Raw genomic sequence first — 23,986 nt, 5'->3', positions numbered from 1 at the left:
CTCTGGGACATTAGAGGGCGAAGTGAAGAGGCCTGTGAAGAAAACTAGTATGATACCCAGTTTATCTCGACGTTTGCATCATTCATTTAAGAAATATCAGTACATTATGGAAGCATTCATTTATAAACTCTAATTCATGAACATTCTGTAACAAAATTGGAGAAGTGTCTCAGGCTATAATAAATTTGCTTTGTAGGTGGTCCAATGGCTGTACGCATTACCACTTCAAATGCTGTATTCAACAGAGGTTTATATTGTAGAGCAGGAGAATGTAAGTAGGAAAGGTGATATCAGAATAAAGTAGGCAATGGTGTGATCAAAGCATTGGGGTACAGGGAAATAAGCATGGACAGTGCTAGTGGAAACAAATGAATAGATTTGAGAGTTTTTTTCTTAATGTATTATGAGGAAGAGAGTGAGGCTTATTTCTCCAGGATTCCCATAGTTTAGAGACTGAACCCGGAAATTGCTAGATTTCATAATCCATCTCTAGACCAACATATCTCCACCATTTCCTCTTCGGCCAGTAATGAGGTTCAAAGCAAAATGTGAAAGTAAAAGGGTGAATTCTGATCCGTTACCCATGCTTTCGTAAGGATGCAGTGTTTTGATGAATTATGGTTCTGGGTCCGAGCTGGATATGCAAGTGGACACATCTGCTCTGGGGTGTGTATTTAATATATTTAAAAATCCTGCAGACTGCAATATCTGTTTAACAGCCTGTAAATAATGTTCTCATTACAGGCTAGTGACATCACAACTGCTCTGTAATCCGTTATTACACTTCAGGTGTGATATCATACTGCCTGCTGCTTGAGTCAGCAGCGAGAGTTCCATCTGTCACATGTAAAAGTGCAAAGTAAGGCTCAGACACAATGGTGTCATATCTTTGGGTACATACTTTTATTAATGCAGCAAGGGTTGGAAAAAGGCCTCTCTATCCCTATTTTCGGGAGTGGTAGGCACCAGGGTGGTGGGATTCAACACATTGCAATTAACATTAGTGGTAGTAGAATGTGGTATCACAGTAATTACATCAGGGGTCCCATTTTCGGGAGTGGTAGGCACCAGGGAGGCGACACTCTGCAGTAATAAGTTAGGTATGGGTGGGTTAAAGTCAAATATATAGATAGGGTGATGTCAAGAATGACCTTTTTTGCTAATTTTTTTGAGAAATAAAAACCTTCAGGCTATCGAAACCTCAAAATTACACCATATACTACTCGGGCTACCGGCTCTCAGCCCCTGTCTTCCACTCCTCAGCCCCTGGCCTCATCCCAACCACCAGCAAAGAGGTCTCGTATGTCAGCTGACCTTTGTGACCTTAACACATACACTGAAGGGGATAATGAGGGCTACCATCACTCTGATCAGGATCAATACTATGATGTTGATGATGATGAAGAAGCAGCAGAGGTGTATACTATGTCCTCACCAATTCAACAGGAGTCCCCAGTGCCTGATTCTCCTGTAGATAATCAGCACTTATTCAATGATATATTAATCAAAGCAGCTGAGCACTTTGGTATTCAAACTCGGGAGACTCTGCAAGACAAATGTTTTGTCGAAGATATCCTGGGAGACAAAAAAACTGCCACCCAGTTTATCCCCATCTTAAAGTCTGTACAGAGAAGAATCCAGCCTTCACTGGAGACCCCAATCAAACACGGGCAGTAAACCCACAGATAGAAAAACCTTTCCGCCCGGCGCTATCTGATCCTTTATATATTAGTGAACAGCTTAAGCCGGATTCGCTAGTTGTCACAACTACACGGAAGAGGGCAAGCACACCACTAGCCTCTTCAGAGGCTCCCCAAGGAGAGCAAGAAGCTTTATACCATGGGTAGGAAAGTTGCGACTTCGGCAGCCTTTCAAACTAGGATCGCTAACAATTCCACACTGTTGGCGAGCTATGACTGCCATAAATGGGACAAAATCACTGCCGTCATCGACTCTGCTCCAGAGCCTTTAAAGTTTAGACTTGCCCTAGTTGCAGCGGAAGGCAAAGCCACTGCTAGCTGCATACTCGAGAACAACCTTGACGCTGCAGATAATGCAGGCTGTATCATTGCGGAAGGAACCATTACCAAGCGCCATGCTTGGCTTCGCCGATCTGGCTTTAAGCTTGAGACCTATGTAACGTTGCTCAACATGCCAGTGGAACCAACCGTACTATTCGGCAAAACTGTGGAGGAAGCTCTGAAATCAGCCAAAGAGGAATATGATTACCTCAAATCCCTTGGGCAATTGATTAATAAACAACCTCGCCAGAGGGGTGGGAACAATTTTCGCCGTTGTCGTGGACAAAATTCCCAAAGAGGCTCCGGATACGGACAAAGTCAGAATTCCTCATAGAACAACAACCAGGGTCAAGCGTCCCAGGGTTATCTGAGAGGCCAGCGCAGATCCCGCGGCCAGGGGAGAGCCTCCACATCTAGAGGTGGAGGAATGCTTCCCAAACAACGACAGCCGCTACAAGTCCCCTCCCATGCCTCCCCAGTAGGGGGACGAATTTCTCACTTCACCCACGCATGGGAGCATATAACCACAGACAAGTGGGTGTTATCAACAGTAGCGGGAGGGTATTCTGTGGAGCTCCTCCGAAAGCCATGCAACCATCCCCCGTGCCAAAGGAAGACAACAAAAGAAGAACAGCTCATCACGATGGAAGAAGTCAACGCGCTGCTTTTCAAGGACGCCATCGAGATTGTGCCGTCCAACGAGGTAAACAAGGGTATTTATTCAACATACTTGCGCCCTGCAAACACTTATGTAAAGCCACACAAATTCCGCATGACGACGCTACAAGGGGTAAATCCCCCTGCTAAAGCGCGGGGATTACATGGCAACACTGGATATGAAAGATGCCTATTTTCATATTTTAGTCTTCCCAGCACACAGAAAACTCTTACGTTTCAAGGAAACAAACCAGCACTACCAATTCAAGGTGCTACCTTTCGGAATAGCTTCAGCTCCAAGAGTATTCACCAAGGTACTGGTGGTGGTGGTGGCGCACCTGCGAAGGGAGGCAATCCCAGTGTACCCCTACCAAGACAACTGACTGATCACAGGCGAAACAACCCATCTTTGCAAACTAAACACGCAAAGAACCATCAACCTTCTCTTTCAATTGGGATTCTCAATAAACGAGAAAAAGTAAAGTCTTGTATCAAACACACCAAAACACAGGCTTGGCCTTTCCATCCTTGGAAAGAGTTCAAAACATGCTTAGGCAAATACCCCAGTATCAAGCCGGTCTCCAGATAAGTGTACGCAAAGCAATGCGTTAGCTAGGCATGATGGCATTGTGTATATATTTAGTCCCACACTCACGTCTGCGCATGCGACCGATGCAGGAGTAACAATGGTCTCAGCCGTCAGTGGGACGATCTAGTGGTCATTTCGCCAACACTAGTTCAGAACCTACGCTGGTGGCCGAGAGAAAACCTGTTAAAGGGAAACCTTTCCACAATCCGTAAGCACAAGCGATCGTTACAACAGACGCATCTCTCTCCGGGTGGGGGGCTTATTACCTTCACCACACAGCACATGGTCTGTGGACTCGCATCACGGCACAGAACCACATCAACCTGTTGGAACTACTAGAGGTATTCAAAGCACTTCAAGCATTTGAAGTGCAATTGTCGAACCAGTCGTTTCAAATTCTAACAGACAGCACAACTGCAATGTTCTATATCAACAAACAGGGGGACACATACTCTGCAAGTCTGTCCAAGATGGCGCAGAAAATATGGAAATGGGCAATCAGACTGGGATATACCTATTCTCTCAACACATTCCAGGGGTACTCGACACTCTAGCATACTCTCTGAGCAGATATCCCCTACCAGAGGAACACGAGTGGCAACTAGACCCAAATGTCGTAGACAACATCTTGTCTCAATGGGGTTACCCCACACTAGACTTGTTTGCTGCAGGAGAAAACAAGCAATGCCCAGACTTCGCGTCCAGATTCCCCCCAGCCAGACACCAACGGGAACGCCCTATGGATGAACTAGGCAGGGAAATTTGCTTATGCATTTCCCCTGACTCCATTAATGAGCAGAATAGTGAACAGATGACGCTCATCCTAGTTGCTCCCATGTGGGCGAGACAACTGTGATATCCACATCTGCTCAAACTGGCGATGTGCGATCCCATCAAACTCCTGTGTCCAACCAACCTGTTAAACCAACACGAAGGGACAGCAGTGCACCCAGACCACACTCATTGAACTTGGGAGTATGGCTCCTGAAGCCATAGAATTAGGACACCTTAACCTTCCACAGCGGTGTATGGATATCCTCAAGGAGGCTCGAAAACCAAACACTAGACACGGTTACTTCGACAAGTGGAGGAGATATGTAATTTGGTGCCAGTCTAAACAAATAAACCCCATAGAATGTACTCCTTCACACATTGTAAATTCTATGCTCCACTTGTTAGATTCAGGGTTAGTATTCAACTCCATAAAGTTCAACCTGGCGGCTTTATCAGCTTACACCACCTCTCAAAGTAAAGTATGGTGGTAAAAAATTCCAGTCATTAAGGCATTCATGGAGGGAGTACAAAGATTCCACCCTCCAATTTCAAACACACCGCCAGGATGGGATCTCAATGTTGTACCAGCAAAGCTCATGGGACCCCCATTCAAGCCTATGCATCAGTCAAGTCTTAAACACCTGTCATACAAAACGGCCTTCTTAGTGGCTATTACTTCCATAAAAGGAGGTTGTGAATTGTAAGCATTGTCAGTGCAGGACCCTTTCTTTATCATTCATAAAGATAAATTGATTTTACATACTCATCCTAGGTTCTCCCCTAAATTCATTTCCAAATTCCACGTGAACCAATCCATTGAGCTTTCAGCTTTCTTTTAGAATCCAACTAGCTCGGCTGAGGTAAAACTCCACACACTGGATGTGAGGAGGGCGGTCGTTTACTACGTAAACAAGACCAGGCCGCTTAGGAAAACAGGTCAACTGTTTGTCTCCGTAGTCCAAGGCAGAGAAGGAGACCGCATTTCCAAGAATGCCATCTCCATATGGATAGTCAGATGTATACAATTATGCTATTCATTATCAAACAAGACACTGCCTTTTACGCCAAGAGCTCACTCCACACGGAGCACAGGAGCTACTCTGGCTTTTATCGCAAATGTCCCCTTAGAAAGCATTTGCAAAGCAGCTACATGGAGCTCAGTACACACTTTCACTTTGCACTACTGCATTGACACCAATTACAAAGCAGATACACAGGTTGGGCAAGCGGTTCTAAAACATCTATGTGCCGCTGCTCCTTCTCACGACCCACCACCTTCTCCTAACACTGCTCGCTAATCTATGCATAGCATGTGATCTAAGCAGATTCCACAAGCCTCAGAAGGGATACATTACTCACCGTAATCATATTTCTGATGCTTGTATCTGCTTAAATTCACATGCGCCCACCGTTCCTCCTCTGAGAGAAGGTGCATAGATGTTATATGAGCTTTCTGTTATCTATCTGCTTGGATACACCGGTACACATGTTACACTTCATGCAACCTCATGTCAGAACAAAACAATCTGAGGGACCTCGACGCATGAAGGACCGCGTCCTAGTGGACGTCACACTAGGGATAGTATTACTGGCACGCCCTCTCGACGTCTCTTTTCGAGTTTCGAAAACAACAACTGTAATACTCTGCAGCTTCCACTAGATGTTGGCCTATGCATAGCATGTGAATCTAAGCAGATACAAGCATCAGAAATACGATTACGGAGAGTAATGTATCCCGTATATTGGGAAGAGAAACTGAGTTTAATTAGGTAAGCCTGAACCGCTCTTTTGTTTGGAATCCATGTAGATATGGGCGGTGCTGTCACACTATGCCTACCCTAAGGTACCCATGACCCAAGATGTTTTTGTTCGTGGGCTATCAGTTGGTTGCATTTGAGCAGGAGAGTAAATAGAAAGGTGATTCAGTGCTTTCACTTCTACTCCCTTTTTCGAGGGACACATACTAAAGGATCTTTTCCTCTTAGTGATTGATCGCTTGCGCACCCAGCACTTGGGCCCTTATAGCCCAGATTTTCTGACCTTACCCCTAACATGGAGCACATTTTAAGTTTTTCAGAAGAACAAATAAATGACATTATTCAGGGCCCTAGCCTATTCAATATGGTGGGAGCCCAAGCCCACCTCGACTCTACAGCCACGGGTGAAGACCTCCTTAACCTAAAAAAGAGGTGTTTCAGAACGGAGGTCCACGGCCATTTTCTACGCGAATATTTGAGAGTCAATATGGTGCCAGCCGGACTTATTATCAGGAACGAACCGGCACTCTTTCTGGAGGATAAAGTATATACGATGGATTTCAGTAAAATTGCCACCAAATGTAGTAGGGATTTAATGGCATTCACAATAAGCACAGCCAAAAGAATCCATACCCAGATGCTTACTGACCTCAAAACAGAAGAGACCAAATTTATTACTGATGATACAATAACAGATGCTAGAGAAAAGCTTAAAGAAATTGATAAGACATTAGAGACTTTCATGGCCTCGACTTTAGAGAAAAAATATAAAAAACTGTCAAAAGATATTAAGAACTTCAAACTGGAAGTGGTGTACCCATATCTCTCAGACGATTATAAGGACAACAAGGAAAAGGAAAGAACGGCCAGGCAAGGAGGCATCACTAGGAGTAGACGAAAGGGAGTTTCATTTTCAGGAACCTCTGGTTCCGACTCATCATCAGAAGACCAACCCCAGACCAGAGGCAGGAACTCAGGCATGGGCCAGTTCCAACCACCACCTCCCATGATGCCTTTTTTAGGGCAAGGGGGCCCCAGAGGAGGTTACTGGGGACCCCCACCACCTCAAATACCATTTTTCAATTACCCACAGTGGAACCACCCCAGCCGGGGACGGAGAGGCAACAGGAGACGTTAAATAACATACCTATTTTCAATCTATCAGGCACCCTCCTCACGCAGGAAGAAACTACACTACTCACCAGAGGTTTATCCTTTGTACCAACGAACAATACAGATTGGTTCAAGATTGATGAGGAATTTCAAAATTTCTTCCGTTCGATCCGAAGAAAAATCTTTTTTCTGAACCAAGAAGCCACACAGGCGGAAGAAGACACAGGGCTGAGACTGAAATCCAACTTCAATCCAAGAGATAACCAACTACCCGCCTCCATACTCACCTTTGAAAAATGCATCAGATCAGAGGTTACAAAACTTCAAAAAAATCAGCAACATCAGAGACAAAACCTTACCAATGGAGAACGACAAGCGCTCAAAAATCTTGCGAATAATGATACTTTGGTCATCAAGTCAGCAGACAAAGGAGGAGGAATAGTAATACAAAGTACAGAGCAATACAACCATATGGTAATGACCTTGTTGGACGATGAAAATAATTACAAAAAACTGAAAAAGGATCCAACCAACATCATCAGAGCTAAGATACAAGAAATAACCAAATTTGCTCAAGAAAGGAATTGGATTTCAGAGAAAGAGGAGGCGTTCCTCAATACCACAGAGGGACGCACCCCTGCTTTCTATGCTTTACCCAAAATCCACAAAAACAGCCGCATGCCTCCAGGAAGACCTATAGTCTCCGGATGCGGCTCCATACTGGAACCTACCTGCAAATTTATTGACTACTTCCTTAAACCACTCTGCCAAAAAACAGCCTCATACCTGAAAGATACTATGACGACTATCACTACCTTTGAACATCAACCCTTTGACAATACCAGAAATCAACTTGTCACGATGGATATTAAGAGCCTCTATACGAGCATTCCGCAAGACCAAGCCATTGAAAGCATTCGACACCATCTTACGAGACATATGACACAAAGGAGAGTGCCCATCAATTTCATCGTGGAACTATGGACCAGTCTCTCTTGACATCCTGATTTTCTAACCACGGTTATATGAGCAAATATAATTGTTTGAATTGTGTGCTTTTCCAACTTCACTGTTCTGTCTGAATGAATTGAGAAAAACAGTAATTGAATACAATATGTTACAGCATTGAACCTATGGAATGGTGTACTTTATGAAGAAACATTGTGTTCACTCTAGCTTTATCCTAACAAATAATCATAGCATATTATTTGTATAGACCAGAAAAGAACTGCACAGGTTTTTATGTTTTTCCTTTGCTTTAATCATTTTTTTCTTTACTTCTTTACATATGCACAGTTGTTGACCTGTTTTTGACCAAGTCATGTAAAGCTAAAATTATGGTGATCCCCTGTGCCACCTTGTTTTATCTGAACATTTGTTTGGTTCTTGTTTTAAGAATATAACTAAAAAGACTAGCCATGAAAATAATAAAGAGGCTACCATAAAAAACCTAACATTGTTAATGGTTGTTTCATAACCACATGATTAGGATTTAACACTAATGCATGGGTTTTCTCGGAAGGGTTAAAACATACACTGGTCTAAAATACTGCAGTATAGAATTAGAGAGGACAGGAACAATCAATGTATACACATCTTGTTTTTCCAGCCCATTAGTTCCTGCCCGATTTTAGGGCTGTCCCTCCAGTTACAAATATCTTGGAGTGTTAGCCACCTTTTAGTTGCCTTTTTACGATAAATGCATATGTGCACAAGCAAAATTACAAAAACACGGTAGACGAAATGTCTGCCGCCTCCTGCTCATCCGAGGCACATATTAAAAGTAACCAAAGAGTTATTACAGGAAAGATCTATACTGATTCTCAGTATCCTAACCTCGCTTCACTTTAAGTTGATGTGTGCAATTTTAACAATCCAAGAAATTCACAAAATGAGACCTGGGGACTAGTTACAAGTTTCCAGGTATCCTGACGGTAATTCAGCCGGGATACCGGTAAACTGCTCCTACTGTCTCCGCCACCTGATATCCCAGTATTACCGGGTTATTATTGGTGGCGGAGACAGCGCTAAACTCCCATGGGATTGCCGTGGCACGGCATGGGATTGCCGGAATAATCAGAACCGGTAGTAATTCGGCATTTTTTTGCAGGTAGGGACCGGATCTACCAGTAGGTCGGGCCTGCCAGTAGATCAGAACCCCCAGCGGCAAACTCTAGTTTCCCATGTCCAGTAAAACTGCTGGTGCCGGTATTGCCAGAAATCTTTCCGGCATTTTCACTGGACCGGGGACCTCGTAATGAGGCCCATAGTTCTCAGTTCTGATAGTCTTATGGACAGATCAGTTTCCCCAAAGGAATGAGCAAAAGGGCAAGGGAAGTAAAACGTAAGGCTTTACTTACCTCTAAAAAGTCAGTTCAGTAGTCTAAACAAAGCAAATAGAAAGAGTATTGCATAGAAGTCTATGGGAGGATAGCAGCAAAAAGAAAATACTTTTTTATCAATGCTTTTACACATTGGCTCATAAACAACTTCCTTCCACTGCCAAAGCCCACTCCACTTGAAGTATTGGAACAAAGCTAGCCTTCACTGCAACATACCATTAGGCTCTATTTGCAAAGTGACAATGTGGAGTTCAATCCACACATTCACACAACCCTATTGTGTAGATACGCAATGAAGGGCAGCTTCACAAGTTGGCCAAGAAATACTAAAACACCTGTTTTCAACATTTCCTTCAGCTCACCACTGTTGAGGGGTACTGTTAACTAATCTATGCAAAGCATATGCATCAAAGAATATTCACAAGCCTCCGAAGTTGAGCATCGCTTACCCAGGGATCGTCTTTCTGTGGCTTGTATTACTTAATCACATGTGCACAGCCAGCCTCCCAGATGGAAGCTGAAAAACATTGCTTCCATGCAATACATCATTCACCATGTCGGGGGGGAAAAAAAGAAAATCTGAGGACGTTGGCGCATGAGGGCTCATGTTATGTTATAGGAATTTATAGCACGCATGTTCACCATAGTTACCTTGGTGCAAAGACCACACAGGCAGCACCAATAGCAACTGGAACGAGAAGTTAGAACAACCAGGTTTTAAGAAGGCATCGAAAGAGAAGGTGATTAGGTGTACACCTAAGATCAACTGGAATAGAATTCCACAGTATGCTCGCTGCTACTGAGAAGGCACAACCTCCTACTCTACTTAACCGAGCTTTAGGCACCACTAAGAGGCAGTTATTCTCTGAGCGCAAAGACCTAGTAGGGACATCAGAGACAAACTTCTCTTCACAGAAGCTAGCACCGACTCCATAATAGGCACGGTGAACCAAGCAAAGTGATTTAATAGCAATCCTTTCCTCCACTGGAGCCAGTGGAGGGCTCTAAGAACTGGACTAATGTGTGCACCATAGGGAGTAGCTGTCGCCACTCTAGCCGCTAGATTCTGAAACAGTTGAGCCGATGGATAAGACCCTTTGACTGAGCAAGATGCAGCACATTACAGTAGTCAAGCCGACTCGTGACCAGAGAAGATACAACTATAGGATGGTGGTGGTGGACTGGAAGAAATGGGGGTATTTTACATCGGATCTTCAAGGTAAAGTGACGAGCCTTGCAGACAGCGCTGACCTGGGGCACCATAGACTGGGAAGAGGAGAGATAGATTCCTATATAGATTGACACTGGAACAGATGTTGGGCCAAAAGAGGCTGGTCAGAAGGTAGAAGACCAGGGGGCAGTATCGTGAGAAGACGATGATGGGGCACCCACTATAAGGACTTTGGTCTTGTCGCCATTTAGTTTAAACCAATTGAAGTCCGTCCACTCCCTAATGGCATCCAGGCAAACTCTCAGGCAGGACAACACCTCACCCTGGTCCTGATCTAATCGGACCCGAATTTGCGTGTTGTCCGCAGAGAAGTAGCATCTGAACCCGTGGGAGCAGATCAGGGCAACCTGTTGCTGGATGTAAAGATTAAATAATAGCGAGGACAGTGCCAAGCCTTGAAGAACGCCACATGACAGAGGGAAGTAGACTGAGTAGAATGGAGGTAAGAAGAGAGTTTGGCTCCTATTTCCCAAGAAAGATGCAAACCAATCCAGTACAGGCCCCACAAGGCCTTCCATAGACTTGCATGCGAGGAGGATGGCATGGTCCATGGTGTCAAACTCTGCTGCCAAGAATCAAGCGGAATTAGGGCACAAGTGCCACGCTCATCACCTAGGCGGACCAAATCGTCCATCACATAGACGAGAACACTCTCTGTGCCCATGCCTGGTTGAAAACCCGACTGAAAGGAATCAAGTCTAGCGGAAGATTCAATGAAGGAAGATCAAAGAGGAGAGACCAGAGATTCTAGAAGCTTAGTAGGGAAAGGAAGCAAGGAAATTGGGCGGAAAAAAATGGTTCAGATGCGTCTATGGAGGGTTTATTTAAGAGTGGCATCACTGTGGCCTGCTTTAACATAGAAGGAATAACCCCTGATTACCTGCTTGGGTGATCTGGGGAATCCAGTCAGGTAGGATGTTTTTCAGAATACCAATAGGACTGGCATCAGAAGGAGATGCAGACTTTAAGCTCATAGCGGCAGAAAGCACATCAGCTTCTGAGAACATAGGGCAACTAGACCATTCGTTGGTGGACTCCGAACATGCTTGCCACATCCTTACTAAAGTGGCACTCTGATCCAACTGGATTCCCAGACGAATGTTCTCAATTTTAGTGTGGAAAAAATTTGCCATAGCGTCACAGCGTGACTGGGAGGACGGAACCACTGGGAGAAAACGTGATGAGGAGGAAAAATACTCTGTAACATTCTGAGGAAAGCTCAAATCTGATGGGGCCTCGAAAAATTGCTGAAGTCTGGGTGGCTGCGGGTGGTTAAATCTGATATTGAAGTAACCAAGTAGTATAAAGTTACAGAACCTAAACTGAAGAAGAGCTGCTAACTCCAGAAAAGGCTGTGTAAAATTGCAAAAGTACCAGGGGTGGCGATAGACAATAAGAAGGTGTACTGAATAAGCAGCCGAGACAGTGAGACGTACCAAAATGGCCTCCATTTCTAATTCTATTGCAAGGGAGATCCATTCTATTTTCAACAAGGATTCAAATAGAATGGCAATGCCCCCTCCAGGGTGCACAGAGTGCCTGTCCTGGTGAATGATCTTATAGCCCAAAACATTAAATTGGGGAAATGAAGGAGCTGAGACTTGACTCAACTCAACCAGGTTTTGGTCACACAGATAAAGTCTTGCTTCTCATTGGAGAGTAGATCAAAAATATGGTCAGCATGTGCTACCATAGAGCGTGCATTAACTAGAATGGCATGCAGACCCGTTACTTTGTATGTTGTGTGCAAAGTGCTCCTTTGTTCCATATCCATGAAACCATGAGGGGTAAACTGTATATACAGGGGCTAGATGCAGCAGCTGTGAGCGAGAGTAACCTATTGGCGTGCCCTCTGGCCTGCCCGTGACCAAGACGGGCTTAATTTAGGCGCAACCTTTGGCGTGGCGAACACGCTCCCGCTGTGCCCAACCGCTTCCCTGTCAGGATGAGTGTGCTTTAAATACACACATGATGTTGCACAGACCAATCCCTGGGGCAATCACCAGAGCTAATGGAGGCATTTTCTGCCGGCAATGCGTAGATGGTAGAAAATAAGAAAGGACTAAAATCATAGTACGAGCCTCAGAGTACTGAGAGGCTAGGCACCCGCAGTGTGCCGCTAGATACAAGGAATTCAGGTAAGTAAAACAATATTAACTAAAATAATAAACAGAACAAAGTTCTGTGCGTGCAAGGAGAGTGGCGCCCAGTCACACGCCATGGTGTGGAATGAGCCCACACCTAAAAGGAAATAAATATGAGCACAGTAAAAGCACTAAAAACAAAGCAATGTCACCAAGTAATAATAGCCAACAGCACCAGTGGCAAAGCCTTACTGTGTGCATCCAGCGTTAGCAGGGAGAGTGAAACTTAAGCGCTCAAGGTGACCAATCCTTAGCGCAATCACCAGAGCTGAGGGAGGGACTTCCTGCCAGCAATGTGTGGATGATAGAAAATAAGAAAGGACTAAAATCTGAGTACATCGTGCTCAAGGACACAGGCACACCTAGGTTAGTGATAGTATGACAGGAACACCCCTTTTGACATCCCCTTTTTTTATTCCAAATATGAAGTGTAATACACTGAATGAAGCAGTAGTTTGCAGCCTAAGCAAAGCATGTGACTCCATGCAGAATACTGCTGGTCTCTTAGTCTACTGCCTTCTCGTCCTCTGACCTCACCCAAACAACCCAAAACGTCCTGCTTACAAAGGTTTCTTTAAGCCCCCCCACCCCTATTGTGAGGGGTCAGTAATGCAAGGCGGACAACTGCTTGTGGATTTCTTGAAATATGCAATTTGTATTAAATACATGTATGAAAAACCAAGTCTTGGTTGCCCTACTCTACTGAGGGATTCCCTGCCTAGTCTGAAAGCTAAGGGAACATCTAGCATAGGATAACTGGCCTTCACACTAAACAACAAACACACTACACCTGCTGCATTCTTCCTACCGTACGGCACTCGCACCAATACCGCAGCTGCTTGCTCCCTGCCATTTCCCCTATCTGTTCCAACTCCCTGCTCCACCTCGACATTTGTACCTCGCCGATTCAGGCTTGTTTTCTTCTTCTCTAGGCTGAACTTGACGCCTGATGACTTTGCCTGAACATCTCCAGCTCCCTTTCCCTGCCCTTTCCCAGCTGTGAGCTGTGTGCTCCTCCGTCGTCTCACACAACTCCTAAATTGTGACTGTCACGCTTGACTCACAGTTTCTCAATACTTCATCCCCTTCCCGAGACCTTCTGGACCGTCTGCATCACCTGCATTGGTCACTCCTGTGTTCATATCAAGCATCCACAGTCTGACTCTGGATCTTTCACCTGTGACTCACGCCTCTCTTCTACCCTGCCGCCTTTATCCATACCCAGCAGCACCTCTATGGACTCTGCTCCTGTGACCTTCTAGTTCTCTATCTCAACTTTTCACCTTTTCTCTCATCAACTTCCTTTGGCTAGTGATCCCCATCTATCTCCTCGGTACAGCCCTCTCTCCCGCCCCCCAGGCATGCATTTCCCCTTACTTTTCTTTCCTTTACCTCCTTATCCTTCACTCTCTCCCCCTTCTCCCACCCCTCCTTTTGGTTGTTTACCCTATCCCTCTGCCTGATCCTCATGACCATCCCCACGCTCAACCTCCCCTCCCCTACCTACCCCCGTTCTTTCCTTCCCCCTTCAACCCTTTCTCGTCTTCCCAACCTCATTTAACCCCCCATCATTGAGCCCTCCAGCATCATCAATATTGCCCTCTGGAATGAACGATCCCTCTGCAACTAGTCTTCAGCTGTTCTGGACCTGTTTCTGCGACTCAACCTTCATTTCCTGTGTATAACCGAAACCTACATCCTCCTCTTCAACTCTACTGTACCTGCTTCCCTTACTACCTCCTCCTCCTCCTTTTCTCATGCCTCTCATCCCTCCGGCTGCGGAGGTGGCATTGGTCCCCTCTATCACCCTAAATGTCATTCTTCCACTTCCCGTACACCCCTTCCCGTCTTCCCTTCCTTTGAATACTTGCATAAATCCTCTACTTCCCGCACCCTATTTCCTTTCTAATTATCTAAAGACCACCTGGTCCCCTCACCTCCTTCTATGATGACCTTGACCACCTACTCTCCCTCATCTCACCCACCCCCTCATCCCTTACTGTACTCAGAGACTTTAATCTCCACCTCCCCTCTTCCCACCAACCATCTCTCAGCTTTTGTATCCAACCTTTCCCTTCTCCCCCTTCTCAATCTGGATTCCGCCCTAAACACTCCACTGAAACTGCGCTCACCTCCGTTCTCAACTCCTTCCTTACTTCCTTACTGCTCGCTACTCTAAGCAATCCTCTGCCCTCATCCTTTTAGATTTCTCTGTTGCCTTTGACACCGTTGATCACCCCTTACTTCTCAACACTCTTTCTTCCTTTGGTCTCAAAGACTCTGTTTACAACTGGCTCTCCTCCTACCTCTCCAACTGTTCTTTCGCTGTCTATTGGGGCGGTCGCACCTCCCCTACTCTCCCCTTTGACTTCGGTGTTCCCCAAGGCTCTGTGGTTGGCTCTTTCCTTTTCTCACTCTACACTTCCCTTCTTGCCCCCATCATCTCTTCCTTGGGCATCTCTCACCATTTCTATGCTGATGTGTCAGGATTCGACCATGGAAACTCTGGCATGCTTGGAAACACGCTGCCTTTTTCCCCATTCAAGCGGTCTAGTCCTCACCTAACATGGCCGCCATGAGTATAAGACTAACCCCCGCCCTCCAACCGGTGCGTTGTATCTGCTCATTTATACTGTACGCTCTGCAGCTATCCTAGTGTTATCAGCTCTCCTTAGCCCTTCTAAAGTGCTTTTCTACAGCCGTCTGTAGCTACCCCCTGCCTGGCTCTCTGCCGTATCCATCCTTAAGTTCCTGCTTCCTTTTTTCTTGTTCAGCGGCACTCACTACTTTTCACCCTCTTGCTTCGCTGTGATTTACTTACCGGCGGCTTCGCCATTTCCTACTTTCGGTTCCGCTCCTCCGGTCCCGTGTTCTTCAACGGCTCTCCGTTTTTTCGTTCTGTTATCTTCGTGGGATCTATCTATCTCTGGTAAGTGGTTCTTAATCTGTTCTTCCTTACTTTCTGTGCTCTGTTCCCCCCGCGGTACTTCTTACCGTCTCTGCTGTTTTTCTAAACACCCTTCCTTCTTGTACTTCGCGGCTGACTCTCGGCCGTCATTTCCAAGTGTTCAGATCTAGCTCTTGGATTCAGCCTACAGTATACTCTTCAGACCCTTTGAACACTTCAAGACCTGCACCTCAGAGTTCATTGGCTTAACATCCTGGACATACTCTTTTGTCCTTTTGTGGACAATCCTTGACAGCCAGACCTTACCAACATTGGAACGAGCCAACAGGATTTTTTGACGCCATCCGGCTTTTTCCCTGAACTTGGGGTATGGCTCCCCGGAATCCCCCTCAGACAGGTCCCAATCGCTGTCAAGGTGGCCTCTGAGGGAGCCAGACCCTATCTCCACTATAGAAAATCGAAGGATAAGACACCAAGGGAGGATTCAAGATCAAAGAAGAAGTCACCTTCCTCTTCCAAGGACAATGAATCGGAAGGCTCAGGTGAGGGGCAGGGTTTGGACAGGGCTAGTTCTGACATGATGACACCCAGCTTTTCCTCTCCTTCTGTTCTTTCACTCCTGACATCCACCTCAAACTTTCTTCCTGTCTCACTGCTATTAAGAACTGGATGTCTTCCCACTTTCTCTCCCTCAACACTGACAAGACTGAAGTCTTATTCTTTCCCTCCAATACACTTGCCCCTCCTTTCATCCTCTTTCCCCCTACTAATCTTCCCATTTCTGCCTCTGACCGCAATCTAGGCCTCCACTTCGACTCTAACCTCACCTTTAGCCTCCACATTTCTCTTACCTCCCGTGCCTGTCGCTACCACCTCTTCAATGTTCGCAAAATCCAATCCTCCCTCACCTTCCATGCCACTAAACTCTTAATTACTTCCCTTATCTTTTCTCGTCTAGTCTACTGCTACGCTCTTCTCTTTGGCCTCCCTGCTTCTCATCTTGCCCCCCTCAAATCCCTCTATCACTCTGCTATCCGTACTCTTTGTCTTCTCTCTCCTTATGATTCCATTTCCTCTTTGCTTTCTTCTCTCGGCTGGCTTCCCTTTCATTCCCAACTTAAATTTAACTCCCTCTGTCTCGTCCTTAAATCCCTTCATGATCTCACCCCCTTACCTTTCCTCTCTCCTCTCGTTCAACGCCCCCTTGCGTCCCCTATGCTCTGCTGACCTCTTCCTACTCACGGTTCCACCATCTCCTTGTGCCTCTTCCCGCTTCCGATCCTTTCAACTCCTTGCCCCTCTACACTGGAACTCTCTTCCTCTCATTATCCGCTGCATCTACTCCTACTCCTCCTTTCGTACCTCCTTACAATCTCATCTTCTTCATCCTCCCTCCTGTTAGCCCTCAGTACTTCCCTCGTACTTTTCCTCTGCTCTTTTTCTTTCTTTCTCGGACATTTTTTTTTGTCATGTTTGGCAATTATGCTTCTCATGTATTCTTGTTTTTATGTAAAGCGCTTTGGTGTAAAGCTCTATATAAAAATTAATAAATACAAAATACAAAGAAAATATATGGCAACACAATATAATTGTATTTTTATTTATTCATTGAGCATTTGTTAGGTGCCTATACAATACAATGGTGTTTCCAGGCACCACAGGGGCACCACAGGGGATTATCGGGGGGGAGGGCAGAGGGAGAAGGGAGTACATAATAATGGCAACAGTGATATACAATCATGGTCCTACTAGGCCTTCTGACATTCAGACATGCAAGTGCAGTGAAGAGAAGTGCAGGGCTTAGGGAAGGGTTATAACACACAATATTAACTGACTGAATTACCTTCTCCTGCCTGGGTATGGTCCCTTTTCCAGGATTCCAAGTCGACTCAAAATGTTCAGCAAAAGAAAAGAAAGGTTTTCAACCAACTCTTGATAGTTCAAAGTTCAAAGTAAAATGTGAATCAAAGTTCCACTGGTAACATATCTTTGTTCCTGGATGAAAGATCCACTTCCACTTTCAGAGAAGAATAGCACCAATGTAATCCTGGTGAAGAATATTTGTCTCTTCTTCCAGACAGTTTACCACAGTTCCAAAAGAAGGTGTGATATCTCCCACTGTCAACAACAGACAGTTCTTCATCAACAGTTAGCACTTTGTTAGCCATAGTATCTCTAAATTGGTATACTTGTCATGATGCTTTCTTAGTGCTGCTACTTCAACTACAACAACCACACTCTTACTGGTGTTACTATGAGAACAGTTGCCTTTGTTCCACAGTACTTTACTTGTTCAGACCACTTCAAGGTTACATCCGCTGACAACTTAATATACCACCACAGTTTCAGTACTACTACCACAGCTCAGTACTTTGAATTGTTACACAGGCTTCGACAAGATACACTTCAACCTCTTCAGTTAGGCAAGGCACTCCAAATAACCTGGTTCTGCCCATAAGACTCACTTCTCTCTGGTTTCCACAGTCTTTGGCGTTACAGGTTATGTCTACTTCAGAATAGGTTGCTACAAGCAGTCTGTTCTCCTTACCCAGCTTTACTCACACATTTCTGCCAGTTAGCAGCCCAAGTAATTACCCAGAAGCCTTGCTGCCTCTCCCTCAACTTCAGGTAATACTTGCACACTTGTCTCTTAGGCCACTTGATTGTTACTATCTTCACAGTGCAGTAGGATGGCTCTTTAATATTTAGAAAGGCTGTTTTCACTATTAACAGGTGTTGCCTCTTGACTTGGGCAATGCATGTTCTTCTCTTCAACAGTTGATGATCTCTACTTCGTAGAAATGAAAGGTATATCACTTCTAGATACACCATACAGTTCAATCTTTCATTTGCAAAAACAATAGAGGCACACACAACCTCTCTTTAAAGTAGAATTCACGGTTCAAAGATGAATAGTTAATTGCATTCGCGTGTAAATGTAAAGGATGAACATCTGACTTCCTTTAGGAATTTTAGTTGCACACGACCTCGCTTTGGTGTAGTTTTCCGATTTTATGAATTGTAGCTCGTGTATTGTCAATGTTAGTTTAGAGAGCGTTCCCTCTCCTTAATTAGGGACACGCAAACACTCCTTTAGACAGCAAAAGTCTTTAAACAAGGAAAAAATGGTTTTCAGTAACTTTGTTTCTGACTCGAATCATAGATCTTTTACAGTATGAGCAAGTGCCACATTTCCATTGTTAACAATACTTTGGAGGTAACAGCTTTCACTTGCATAAAGCCATATGCGAGTTCGAAAGGAGCTGGCTACTGTTACCGTCAAGGCTTCTGCAAAGTGTTCGAATGCTGTGCTTCACTCACCGGCTTCATAGACACTTGCTTTGCGGGTTGCACTGCTTTCCCGACTTCCACTACAACTTCTACTGCTGCTGGCTTGCTGGGGACTGGGGACCCACACCCTTCTCTTTCACGGGTGTCTACGGTCCGGCCACTCGTTTTGGGAGTTCCTTTATCTCTTGAGACCCTAGGTTCGCCTCTTGCTTCTTACCTTAGTCTCCTGCATGTTCACAGCTCTGCAATCACAGCAATTAGGCTCACATGGGGAAACGTATTCTCCTGCACACCTTCCTCTGCGCACCCTCTGCACTTCAGATTTTAGGAGAACAGGACTCTCGGAACTTGGAGGTAAAATCTGCTGTTTCCACGTTCCGGCGTCCCTCTTGTGCTCCCACTTCTGAGTGGTTTGCCAGCCAAGTGCTGCTTCTCTGCTTCTACTGCTACTGCCTGCCCTCCAGCTCTCGTTCCAGCTCCTTCTACTCCTTCCTCTTGGCTGCACCTGAGGGGGCCTTTTATGCCTCCCAGGTTCCTTCAGGTGAGGGCTGTTAGGCTCAATTGCCTGATTATTGGAATGGCCTCTTGGCATTATTGCCTTACTACTACATCTACATGCCTCTTCAGCACCTTTCCTCGTTCCAGTACTTCTTGGATTCTGGGACTTGTATTCCCCTTGAGTAAAATGAGTTCTTCTGACATTTGAGTTTTTTTTAAGGGTAGATTTAATTTCCCTGAACCCATTAAGATATGGATTGTTAGAATTTGCTTTTACAGAGGAAGGTAATTTATTAAAGACATTTCCAGATTCTTTAACACTGTACCCTTCGGAGTAAGGAGGGTGTTTGATTTGAAATACCCAAAAAGATCATTCTTGTGGCAAGGCTTGTTTAGTTTTCATAAGACTTGTGTCCACACTTCTAGTTTTAATATGAGACATCACAACAACAATAAGCCATTACCTCTTTAGGTACATTTGGAAAAGTCTTCCTGTCAAAGGAAAAAATACTGTGCCTTAGCCCACAGAATCACCTCACCACCCTGGGCCTTGTCTACACCTAAGTGATCCTCCTGCAGTACACCACCCCCAAGGTCAGGATCAGGAAGCGTCTGCCTTCCCCTGGCCACCTGGGAGGAGACTTTAGGCAGGGTTTCGGTGAGGGGTCTGTAGGATTCTTCACGCTATCAAGCTAGTTGGTTGTCTGCCCCGGTCTTCTCTGCCTGGGAGGTGTTACATACAGCAAATGTTTGCTATGGAGTGTTAAGGCCTGCCCCTGATCCCCGCATGGTGCTTCTGTTGAGTAACAATGGTGGTCTGTATTGTACAGTGTCCAAGTTCATGTTAGGGGGCCAGGGCCTTCTCATAGTCCCTGGTAGTCTGGGCTGTTTGTAGTGGTTTTGCTGCTGATCACCTCGTGCTAGGGAGTGTTGCGCTGTGTGTTGGACGGTTGTGGAGGCTCTCTGCGTCTGTCTTTCTCCTGTTCTCCTCTCCTCTCCTTCTCTCTTCCTCTCTTGGCACTGCAATGTGTATTGCGTGGGCCACTGCTGGGACGTGTTTTTTTCTTTTGGGTTCTGTCTACAGCTACAGTGTTGGCTTTCAGTCTAAAACTGAAAAATAGAACTTTGCAAGCATTTGTAACAAGAGGCATGGGTCATGCAGATGAATACAGCCCGTGTATAGATCGGCACTTAGGGAGGGGACAGGAATTGAGGCCGTCTCCACTGCTGTTGTCCCTCCAAGGGGTGCCTTCCACCCTGCTAGGACTCCCACTCCAGACTGAGAGGGTTTCTTCTTGGCAAGGTCAATACTAATCATTTCACATTAAAAAAAATAATAATGGAGGACTGTCTTTTTCAATGAATTGTTCTGTTCCAGTGTCTGTGCTGTGAGACACTGGATTGGGCTCTTGTATCCTTAATTTCCTACATATCAGAGGGTCTTCATCCTTATATGATCAGACCTGTGGCTGTCCTGAACCAGGAAAACTGACTTCCAACCAAATGAGCAATGTTCAGGAATCTCTGTTGGTCCACGCACTCTTCCAAAAAATGGTTTGATGGCGGTGCTCTACAAGGTATCATAAAAGACCAGACTTGTACTGAAGAGAGAGAACTGTTGCACAGTTGATCCCTTCCCTTGATCCCTGTGGGCACAGCTGGGTCAAAATCCCCCCGGCCCCCAGGATCTCTACCTCCCAAGGTAGTCTTGCTGGCCAGTCCCAGCATGCACTTGACCCGAAGATGAGCAAGGACCTAACACTGAGCACATGTGCCAATGATAATGCCCAAGTCCTGCGATTGCTAATCAAGACAAAAAATGGAACAACAAAGAAACTCAAAAGTATCGCAGCGACAAAGCTCATCCCCCATCTGTACTGCCTCTGCTGGGCAGTCTGCATGTCCCACTACTGGAGCTGTGGCTTTGATGAACTGGATAGCCAGATTGTACTTGTCTTTGGCACAGAAGCATCACCAGTGGCTTTAAGGATTTTTACCTCACCACCAGATCCACTGCTTAATAGCCAGAGCCCATGAAACACCACCATTGACTTCTCACCTTGTTAGAACCCGAATATGTTGACTGTAAGTGGTTGGACATTTCTGAATTTACTGTTATGAATCCAGGGAATGTATCACCAAGGGGGAGCCACCCCATTTAGGACTAGGGCAGTGAGCCTGCTAAGCTGAACACCACCCAGCAGACAGGGTAAGCTGGAGCTGTGGTATGCCAGAAGGAGGACATGGACTTTTAGAGGACATGGTTCACAATATTTGATTTAAGTAAGAATAATAAGGCTTAACTTTCCCCATCTCTATTGGTGGTTCCTACAAATCGTATTAACAAAGGTGCTCGTCCATCCATCGAGAGTCCAAATAAGGCAGTGCACTGTTCAAACTATCCTATCTAAACCTACCACTATGTGAGCTAAGTTGAGCTCCGAGAATGGCACCCTTCTCCTTAGGATACTTCTAGTATCAGTCTATAGGGCTCTGGATTAGTACAGGATCCTTAAATAGCTGTTTGTGACTTCTAGGATCAGTCTCTGTAACTCTTCAAATGGGCTGGTGACTATTCCTTCTTCTTTGAGAACCCCCTTAAGGGTTTCCTTAAACATTTTATTCTCCCGTTTGTGATTCTCAACGTATCCCTGGATGTACTTGTTCAGAGCGGCTATCCCACCTGGACTATTATAGTTCAGCTCACTTTGGTCTATTTTCTGTATTATTTGCTCCTGTTCCCAGGGTCTTATGATCACTGTTTCTGGTCTTCCTTTACTCAGATTTTCAATAATGCTCTTTGTCGTACTATCACTGTTTAATTTCATCCGTTCAAGTTGAACTTTGCCTCTTTTCCTTTTTGCCAGGATATTGTGATCATTGGTTCTTCTCTCTTTAGTCTCGTTTTCAACCGTGCCTGTTTTGGTATTATCCCATATTAAGTTTGCTTGATTCAAGGTTAACTTGGTCTCATAATTATTACTGAGGTGGCTGAATGGTATGATTCCCTTCTTTGATGCCTCCCATCCTCCCGGTTACCTTCAGTTTAGAAGGAGAACGGCTTCTGGTGTCTGGTTCCTTGGAATCCTTCTTGTTCATCCTGGACTGTCGGCGCCTTCTCTTCCTTGGCGTCTGCTTCCTTGCAGTCTCTCTTCTGCTTATGGCTTCTTGTCTCTTCCTGGTGTACTGGTGCTCGGGTAAGTAACCAGACACCCTGTGGCTTGACTCTGTAAGCAGTAATTGGTGTAATTTTGCGGTCCACCACGGATCCTCTTTCAAGGTCTCGCCACCACGTATTTGCGGGCTTCTTCCCGGCTGGGTTCTCAGCCTTTGGGTACGCCCTAGCTGTGGCATCCGGTCTGTCAATCTTAAACACGTTTGAATCTCGCGGTCTTTCTGATTTCTGCTTCCTGCAGGTGCCACGCAGCTCGGGGCTTCGCAGTGTTCATGTCTCCATTCTTTTCCTTTCCTCCTCAGGCTTATCGAGTGTATGTTAATCCACATCCTCGTTCCAGTGGATTGGTGATTCTGATTTGGAGGTTTTTGCTGTTTGAGAGCATGCCAGGTAGGTCATACTGTGCTCTACGTTAGGGAGTTCCTCACGGTACCTGGAGTCGGTGAGGTCCCACTTGTCTTGACCGTCTAGGGAGGGTTTTGCAGAGTGGGCTCACCTCTTGAACCTCACAGTGTGGGGGGTGGGGCTCACCCTTGGAGAGAACGGACAAGTTGCCTTGATTCATCACATATCCCATTGGTGGGGTGAGTCAACAGAGCCAAAAGCGCAGTGAGATAAGCAAGACCCTAAGGTGGGGGTAGGAGAAACCGGCCACCATTCACTTTGCTAAGCTCCAGGGCATAACTGTACCTTTGTTTGGTTTATAGGTTTCTTTTATAGTGGTTGTGATGGATTTCAGGCTAGATCTAGGGAGAGCATTGGTTTGTGATTGATAATTAAAGACTCCGAATGAGCCTCACGCGCATGCGCGGGGTTGCTGTGACTACAGTGACCGCTACCGGCATTCGGTCAGCGGACACCGATGCAGCCGGCACGGAGCAAAGAGCTGAGCCTCGGGAAACTTCCGTACAGCTTCCGAGAGTGGTCTTCCCCTGAAGTCGCTCTGGGAGCCATGAAACATCGGAGTGCACTATGCGTGCCTTTCGTTTAAACATTGAATCTGGCCACAGAGGGCCATTATACCTTCCCTGGATCGGCTTCTAATAAACACACTGTAATTCTAGGACGCATATAAACCCATGAATAATGGACACCAACTCTATTTTTAGGGTTTCTCGTGCCGTTATCTGCCGCTTCCCAGTCTCCTGAGAGCTTCATTCTGAGGACTGGGTGAGTGATTGAATCTAGTTAACTATGTACCCTCCAACCCTGTGAGACTAGCATATTACAAATTAGATTTTTTGCCTTTAGTTACCGTTGTACTTTCCTTTGAATAGGTCTTGATACCGGACCACAGCAACTTCCCGGGAGAGGTCAGTGTCATTTAAACCCCTTATTTTGATAGTTTAGCTTTGGGAGTAAACCTTTATGTATAAATAGATTAAAATACTTGTTATATTTAAATTCCCCACAGAGGAAGATTTAAAGAAAATACAAACCACTATTTGCCTTTATGAATACAAGAACAGTGAAGCCCCATCCTGAA

The 23,986-nt window shown here is 45.4% G+C and overlaps 1 protein-coding gene across 1 annotated transcript in view; it reads left to right on the top strand.

Annotated features, from left to right (window-relative positions):
• Nucleotides 1–23,986, top strand: part of AP3M2 (adaptor related protein complex 3 subunit mu 2) — a 236,068-nt gene that overhangs the window by 116,940 nt on the left and 95,142 nt on the right. The window lies entirely within an intron of this gene.

The sequence above is a fragment of the Ambystoma mexicanum genome, chromosome 10 (genome assembly GCF_040938575.1).
Source record: "Ambystoma mexicanum isolate Mex_15411 chromosome 10, UKY_AmexF1_1, whole genome shotgun sequence".
Taxonomy (NCBI): Eukaryota; Metazoa; Chordata; class Amphibia; order Caudata; family Ambystomatidae; genus Ambystoma; species Ambystoma mexicanum.
The sequence above is the reverse complement of the archived record's forward strand: the minus strand, read 5'-3'. Positions and strand labels throughout refer to the sequence as shown.